We start from the raw sequence: 9163 nt of genomic DNA, 5'->3' as shown, positions 1-9163 counted from the left end.
GGTCCTGAAAGCCTGTAAGACAACAAAAAGGCAATACATGTATACAACCTCAATGATCACTTACCTCTTACACACTTGCAGACAGATAGTAGCGAGACACACACAGTTGCAGATGCACAGACCCTTGGTTAATGCGGTCCGAAAAACCTGTAAGACAAAAAAAAGAAAGTCAAGAAATGTATAGAAACTGAATGATCACCTACCTGTTACACACTTGCAGACAGATTGATAGCGAGCCACACACACAGTGGCAATGGAAAGACCCTTGGTTCATGCGGTCCGAAAAACCTGTAAGACAAAAAAAAAAAGTCAATACATGTATAGAAAATGAATGATCACTTACCTGTTACACACTTGCAGACAGATAGTAGTGAGTCACACACAGTTGCAGATGCACAAACCCTTGTTTTCATATGGTCCGAAAAACCTGTAAGACAAAAAAAAGAAAGTCAATACATGTATAGAAACTGAATGATCACCTACCTGTTGCACAATTGCAGACAGATAGTAGCGAGTCACACACAGTTGCAGATGTACAGACCCTTGGTTCATGTGTTCCGAAAAACCTGTAAGACAAAAAAAGAAAGTCAAAACATGTATAGAAACTGAATGATCACCAATTTGTTACACACTTGCAGACAGATAGTAGCGAGTCAAACACAGTTGCAGATGCACAGACCCTTGGTTCATGCGGTCCAAAAAACCTTTACGACAAAAAAAAGAAAGTCAATACATGTATAGAAATTGAATAATCACCTACCTGTTACACACTTGCAGACAGATTGATAGCAAGCCAAAAAATCAGTGGCAATGGAAAGACCCTTGGTTCATGCGGTCCGAAAAACCTGTAAGACAAAAAAGAAAGTCAATACATGTATAGAAACTGAATGATCACCTACCTGTTACACACTTGCAGACAGAGAGTAGCGAGTCACACAAAGTTGCAGATGCACAGACCCTTGGTTCATGTGGTCCGAAAGACCTTTAAGACAAAAAAGAAAGTCAATACATGTATAGAAACTGAATGATCACCTACCTGTTACACACTCGCAGACAGATAGTAGCGAGTCACACACAGTTGCAGATGCACAGACCCTTGGTTCATGCGGTCCAAAAAACCTGCAAGACAAAAAAAGAAAGTCAATACATGTATAGAAACTGAATGATCACCAACCTGTTACAGACTTGCAGACAGATTGATAGCGAGTCACACACAGTTGCAGATGCACAGACCCTTGGTTCATGTAGTCCGAAAGACCTTTAAGACAAAAAAGAAAGTCAATACATGTATAGAAACTGAATGATCACCAACCTGTTACACACTTGCAGACAGATAGTAGCGAGTCACACACAGTTGCAGATGCACAGACCCTTGGTTCATGCGGTCCGAAAAACCTGTAAGACAAAAAAAGAAAGTCAATACATGTATAGAAACTGAATGATCACCTACCTATTACACACATGCAGACAGATAGTAGCGAGTCAAACACAGTTGCAGATGCACAGACCCTTGGTTCATGTGGTCCGAAAAACCTTTAAGACAAAAAAAGAAAGTCAAAACATATATAGAAACTGAATGATCACCTACCTTTTACACACTTGCAAACAGATAGTAGATTGTCACATACAGTTGCAGATGCACAGACCATTGGTTCATGCGGTCCGAAAAACCTGTAAGACAAAAAAAGAAAGTCAAAACCTGTTACACACTTGCAGACAGATTGATAGCGAGTCACACAAACAGTGGCAATGGAAAGACCCTTGGTTCATGCGGTCCGAAAAACCTGTAAGACAAGAAAGAAAGTCAATACATGTATAGAAACTGAAGGATCACCTACCTATTACAAACATGCAGAAGATAGTAGCGAGTCAAACACAGTTGCAGATGCACAGACCCTTGGTTCATGTGGTATGAAAGACCTTTAAGACAAAAAAAGAAAGTCAATACATGTATAGAAACTGAATGATCACCTACCTTTTACACACTTGCAAACAGATAGTAGATTGTCACATACAGTTGCAGATGCACAGACCATTGGTTCATGCGGTCCGAAAAACCTGTAAGACAAAAAAAGAAAGTCAAAACATGTATAGAAACTGAATGATCACCAACCTGTTACACACTTACAGACAGATAGTAGTGAGTCACACACAGTTGCAGATGCACAGACCCTTGGTTCATGCGGTCCGAAAAACCTGTAAGACAAAAAAAGAAAGTCAAAACATGTATAGAAACTGAATGATCACCTACCTGTTACACACTTGCAGAAGGATAGTAGAGAGTCAAACACAGTTGCAGATGCACAGACCCTTGGTTCATGCGGTCTGAAAAACCTGTAACACAAAAAAAGAAAGTCAATACATGTATAGAAACTGAATAATCACCTACCTGTTACACACTTGCAGACAGATAGTAGCAAGTCAGTCACACACAGTTGCAGATGCACAGACCCTTGGTTCATGCGGTCCGAAAAACTGTAAGACAAAACAAGAAAGTCAAAACATGTATAGAAACTGAATGATCACTGTAGAAAAATGTCTACATAGTGTTGCCCGTACCCCACCCCTCTTCCGGGGCGCAACACCTTGCGTGTTCGTTTTGTGGAAAGAGTCGCAGACGAGTGGAGTGAAGTTAGAAGCAAACCAAAGTATTTATTTAAGAATGCTGGATCCAGGAGAACAAATGCATTAAAGACAGTGTATCAACCATCCCAAAGCAAAGTTCTGACCCCGTTCTCATCTGACTCCATGTTTATACCCCAAATGACGTGAAACCTGCCGATGAGGCGTTTCTACAGATTAGTCTATGTGAATATGCAAGATGGCACATGTTAGTACTCAGATTCACGTGTCTGACTCCACCATCATGCTTGACCTTGACTATGTTCTGTATTTTCTCAAAGCTGGACAGTGCAGCGTTCTCTATGTGTGTGCGAGGCAGCTGCAGGTTAGGGAGTTACCCACACAGAGAGAAGGCCGCTTTGTCCGACCCTATCAGCATCCCCTCTACCCACACAGAGAGAAGGCCGCTTCGTCCGACCCTATCAGCATCCCCTCCATATCACTTCAGTTCAAACAAAGTACACCAGTCCCAATTGGGGCCAACACGATGGTCCATGACAGTGACTTCAGACACATGGAGTGGCCTCACTTGTCATGCTGATGTATAGTTTTAGTAACGCAAATGTCTTTAAGCGTGAATCACCCGCCTTTACCATAGAACTCCATATGTTACATGTTAATGTGTCTCAGGAGGCCATGTCATGTGAGTTAGTAGGCCATACAATGTAATAAGGTTATAATATGTCTTATGAGTAAATATCATGTAAGTTAGTAAGTGGGTGAGTAATATGCCATGCAAAGTGACTCTATATGTCGCACACCAATACGTGTTACAAGTGGGTATTATGTGGGTTAGAAACAAACTATACATTGTTAGCTATGTGTGTAAGCCTACATGATATAAGTATCGGATAATCATTTGTATAGATGCATAGAAAATACAAGGTTTCACACAATGATTATGTAGTTGTTAATACTAAGTTGAGTAATCATTATTTAAGGATAATTTGTCAACAAACACAAGGTATAATAAACATTTTACTACAACAATCTCCCTTTTGACGTGTCCTCGAAGACACGTCAACACACTTGTAGTTCCTCCAAACATGTGTTTGACATGTGGTTTACATTTGTGAGAGCGAAAACCTGTCCGGCAGCCAACCAACCAATTTTGACAGGAAAAATTCTCTCACAACCCCTCTGCCCCAGGCGGCCAATTTTACCCATGTCAATGGAGGAAGTGACATTATTCCCATCCTTTGCCACCCCCTTTTCCCGTACCAAGCCATTATTAAACAACAAATGTGTTTTCCCTCTAAGTTTCCCTCTACTTAGTAAACTATTGTCTATAACCCTATATGTGTAAGTGTTAAAGTTACAATGTGTGTTTTTTTGTTTTTTTTTACAATCTCTTAGATAGTTCAAGGCAACCTGTAAAGAAAAAATGTTTTATTGTTCTGGGTCACCGTCAGTGCTGGACAGCTCCTCGGTGGCTCCCCTCGGGCCCGGGGGTGCTCGGATGTCGCTTGTCATCAGCTCGGTGTCAGTTGGTCAGGTAGATGCGCTCTTGTTGCGCGTCTCTCTCTCAAGGCGTGCTCAGATGGCACTTGTTGCTGATTGGATGCTTGCTTCTGCACCTGTTGGTCCCCGGGTGGCAGTGCTGGCTTGCACTGAGATAGGTGGTACCACGAGCTGCCTTTGCTCTGGAGTCGTACCGCGTGGCTGGTTCTCTCTGTCACCTGGAATGGACCTGTCCAGCGAGGCTCTGACCACTTTCGCTTCATGGCTCTCAGGTACAACCATGGGGCCACGGCCACCTCCGGGGGTATCTCGCGGTCCTCGTCTCCTCCTCTGTTTCTCCGTACCTGTACAGATAAATCCTCACACACTGATTTTAGTTTCAAAAACAGCTGTCGATATGTATCTGTTGTAATCCCAGGCGAGCCTGTATCGGGGCTCAATCTTGTTTTTGGGCCTGGAAATGCTATGCCTCTGACCAGTTCAAATGGGGAGAAGCCTGTGCTTCTATTAATTGAGTTCCGAATGCTGATCAGGGCCATTGGGAGGGCATCTAGCCAATTCATGCCCGTGGTCAGTGTAATCTTAGCTAGCTTGGATTTTAAATTTTGATTCATCCTCTCCACCTGACCCTGTGAGGCAGGATGATACACACAACCATAGCTATGGCGCAGCCCCAACGACTGCTCCACCCACTGCAGTGTCTTGCTCGTAAAATGACTCCCATTATCTGAGTGAACCTTCCTGGGGAACCCGTGTTGTGGTATCCAACAATTGATCAACATCTTGCACACAGACCTGGCATCCTCTTTTATGGTGGGAATTGCCTCCACCCACCCTGAAAATCGGTCTACTACCACCAGGAGATACCTGTATCTCCTTACTGAGTCAATCATGTCAGTATAGTCAATCTGAATTTCTTCTCCGTGTGAATCTGGCAATGGAAACTTTCCAGGTGTTAGCTTAAGTGCTTTTGCTACGTTCTGGGTGTTACAAATCTGACATTGGGTGATGTAATCTACCACTAAGGCTGACATGAATGGGTGCCACCATTGTTTTAGATTTTCCAGTGTTTGTTGTCTCCCTACGTGTGCTACTGTGTGTGCTTCTTCTAGAACTGCTTTCGCTAGTGACATTGGTAACACTGCTTGTCCCCTTTGTGACATCCACACCTGGCCGTCTGGACTAGCCCCCTTTGCTAGCCATGTTGACTTCTCCTCTGGACTTGCCTCATCCTGTAGGCGTCTAAGCTCTTGTCCTGTGGGAATCGGTTCCCAGGGTACACTGGAGTCCAACACAAACATGGTGTTGGGTTCCGTGTAGCCTGCTGCTCTTTTTGCTGCCCCATCTGCTGCTTCATTCCCTCTGTTTATCATTGTGTCTCCCTTTTGGTGTCCTTTACACTTTACAATTGCTACTTTGCTCGGTTTGTGTATGGCTGCTTCTAATCGCATTAATTCTGTTTTATGTTTGACTGGTTTCCCAGCGCTTGTGACATACCCAGCTTGCTTCCAGTGTGGAATGTCTACATGTGCTGCTGTCACTACGTATGCTGAGTCGCTGTAGATAGTGACGTCTCTCCCTTCTGCCAATTCTAGTGCTGCGATTACTGCTAGTAGTTCTGCTTTCTGTGCTGATGGATTTTGTTTCACTTCTTCTGCTATGACTGTCCAAAACTCATGTGCCTCCCCCCTTGCTTCCTGGACTACCGCGTATCCTGCTCTGACTCCACCTGTGTTTGTTCTGTACCCACACCCATCTGTCCACAAATTCCACGACCCTGGGATGGGTGTGGCCTGTAAATCTGGTCTTACTTTTCCTTGCCTCTCTACCTGTTCCTCACACTCATGTGGTGGGCCTTCCAGCATCCCCTCTGCCATGTTGACTCCTTCATGTGTGTAGGTGATGTTGGGTGCAGTCAGTGCTTTGTGAATGCGTCTCTGTCGCAAGGGAGTGAGTGTAAACATCTGTGAGTTTATGTATGCCACTACTCCGTGTGTGGTTAGTATGTGCAATGGGTATCCTGCTACCAGATGTGCTGTTTTCTGGACTAATTTGGTCAGTCCTGCTACATGTCTTGTGCACTGTGGTTGTCTCCTCTCTATAAGGTCCAATGGAACACTTAAGTACATTAGCACTGCTCTACCTTCCCCCTTTTTCTGAAACAGTACACCATTAACCAAAGTGTCTGTTTCAGAAACATCCAGGTAAAAAGGTAGTGAATAGTTAGGTCTGGCTAGGTCAGCTGCAGTAGATAAGGCCTGTTTAACATCTATAAATGCCTGTTCTGTTTCTACCGTCCAAGTCAGGTTACCAGACAAATTTCTCATCCCCACGGTTTTCACCATGTCCCTAAGAGGTTGTGTTCGTCCAACAAAGTCAGGAATGTATTGTCTACTATAGCCTGTCAGTCCTAAGAATGCTAACATGTCTTTAACAGTCTCCGGTCTTGTGTGTGACAGTATAGCGGACCTGTGTGTGGCTGACAAGCCTGTCGACCCCTGTGTTACTACCCTCCCCAGGAAAGTAACTCTAGATCTACAGCACTGTAACTTTTGTTTGGACACTTTGTACCCAGCCTTTGCTAAACATTCCAGCGCTGCCTTGGTGGCCTCAAGGCAGATTTCCGGCGTCGTGGCTGAAATAATGACGTCATCTACGTACTGGGTCAAAAGGGAGTGTTCTGGCAGTTGGCATGATTCCAGACTCTGCCTCAGAGCCTGATTAAATAGGCCCGGAGACAGGGCTAGTCCCTGAGGTAGCCTATTGTACCGGAATTGGGTGCCTTTGTGTGTGAATGCACAAATATCTCTGCAGTGTTCTGCCAGTGGCACACAGAAAAATGCGTTAGCTAAGTCAATGCAGGTGAACCACTTCATGTCTGGACCCAACTCTGATAGGGCAGTGTATGGGTTGGGAACTGGAACAGTGGCCGTAGCTAATGCTGCATTTATGGCTCTCAGATCATGGGCCATCCGATATTGGCCAGGTTCCTTTTTTGGAACCGGCAAAATCGGTGTGTTCCATGCTGATTGGCACGGTTCCAGGACTCCGGCCTCCACCAAGGCCTGGACCGTTTTGTCCAATGATTCAACAGCATCTGGCTTGTGTCTATATTGGGGAACCCAAATCGGTTCTGTAGTGGCCATGGAAAATGAGACTGGTGTCTGATCTATGTATCCTACATCGTCTGGGCCTGTGGACCACAGTGTGTCAGGCAGTGATGCCAATAATGCTTCTGTTAGCGGGTGATCAGAGTCCTCACAACCATGGTGTCTAGGTAGCAATTGATGTTGTAATGTGACTGAGATAGGTGAGTTATCAGTGATGTGGTATGTCTGTGTGGACTGTGAAAACATGACGCCGGGCAGCTGGGTCTGGACCCAATCCGTGGCCTCGTTTGCTCTTTTTACCATAGGGCCCAACTGCTTGGCCTCATGCTTCGGATGGAGAGCTAGTGAAATGTGTGGTGCTGCTGTGTCTGACATTTTGTACCAACAGTGTTGTTGTGGTGTCAGTGTGACTGGTGATGCCACCCCTTCAGGACCCACATAAATCCCTGTGGTGTCAACAGACCACTGAGTACCCTCTAATTCTGTCTGAAATGTGTCATAGTAAGTTAAATCTCCCCCTACATCATAGAACAGGGTGACATGGAACGGGTCGGGCGGCGGGATATAGGGTGCCATAGCCCCAATCCAAGGCGACCATTGTTGAAACAGGTCAATTAGTGGTGGTGTTGGGTCTGTTAGTTCAGACAATAGTCCCCAGTAAATGTCCACTGACTCATCCTGTTCTGGCCGTATCAGGTACATTCCATCCGTGTACCCCATCACACCCACAGTGTTATGTCCATCTAGCCATGTAAGAGTAATTCCGTCTGGTTGACATAAAATAGTGACCCCCATTTTCATCAATAAGTCTCTACCACAAATGTTCAAGGGTGCGTGTGGTGCAATCAAAAATGAATGTGACACAGTCTGTACACCAGTATTGACTGGTAACTGTCTTGTTTTTGGCAGTGATGTAGGTTTCCCCGAGAAGCCCCTAACCTGCACAGTTTGTTCACTCATCAGGTGTGCTGGTAATACTGTGGTGATGACTGACCATGTGGCTCCCGTGTCCACCAGAAAAGGGATTTTGGAGGCCCCCACAGTCAATGACAGCATGGGTTCTGCCCTAGCCCTGCTGTCCTGGTGCTCCTCTGGGCCCCGTCAGCGTCCACCCCATGGCTCCATGCTGTACTGTCCAGCAGGATGCTGCCGTGGGGCTGGTTGTGGTGCCGCGTGTGGGTGTGGTGCCTGGTGCGGATATGTCGTCTCAGGTGAGAGTGGTGCTGTACATTGTGCTGCCCAGTGGCCCATGGCCCCGCATCTCAGACATGCACCGGGTCCGGGCTGGCGCCCACCCCGCCACCGTCCACCACCCCGCCCCCTGCCCCTTGAGTAGGGCCGTTGTGGGAAGTATGGGCGTGGTTCATAACTATATGGTGGGTATTGTGTTGGCCATGTCTGGGTGGGCATGTATGCTTGTGTGGTCATGAATGTTTGTGGTGATGTTATCATCTGTGGTGTCTGCTCATTTGGCTGCTGTGTCTGTGATTGTGGTGCTGCAGTCATAGGCATCATGGTGTCAGGCCTCCGCATCTTTTTATTATCATTAAGTGTCTTCCTGGCCTCTGCCAGTTGAGTTTTTAGCAGTTCCCTTTCTAATTTAATCGTGTCCTTTTCTGTGTCATCAGCTTTCGCCTTATATTTGTCCATGTGGAACAAAACGTTCCTGACCCACTGGTCATGTGGTTTGTCAGGGCCCATATCAGGATCCTCATCAATTTTGTCCTTTATGAGGGCGGGCAAGCCTTTCAAAATGGCAGTTCTAAACCAAAGCACCTGCTGCCCCCTAGCAGGGTGAACACCTGTAGTGTTAGTCCAATCCTCAACTGCTTTAGCCATATACTCCCCTGGGTTGAGTGTTTCATCCCAGGTGTATGATGGTATTGTAGATGCTGCTGTGGTAGGCCACATCTCTCTCATAACGTCAGTGAGGCGCTGTGAGTGAGCGTGGAAAGGGTCATTGTTTGGTT

At 45.7% G+C, this 9163-nt stretch overlaps 1 long non-coding RNA gene across 1 annotated transcript; it reads right to left on the bottom strand.

Annotated features, from left to right (window-relative positions):
• Positions 1-2627: 2627 nt before the first annotated feature.
• On the bottom strand, positions 2628-8466 carry LOC140554452 (uncharacterized). Its single transcript, XR_011979613.1, has 2 exons — positions 5581-8466; positions 2628-4427 (listed from the first exon to the last, which is right to left on the bottom strand). It is a non-coding gene; the product is annotated as an uncharacterized lncRNA (long non-coding RNA).
• Positions 8467-9163: the final 697 nt, after the last annotated feature.

The sequence above is a fragment of the Salminus brasiliensis genome, chromosome 4 (assembly GCF_030463535.1).
Source record: "Salminus brasiliensis chromosome 4, fSalBra1.hap2, whole genome shotgun sequence".
Taxonomy (NCBI): Eukaryota; Metazoa; Chordata; class Actinopteri; order Characiformes; family Bryconidae; genus Salminus; species Salminus brasiliensis.
Note: the sequence above shows the minus strand (reverse complement) of the source record. Positions and strands in the feature narration are given on the sequence as shown.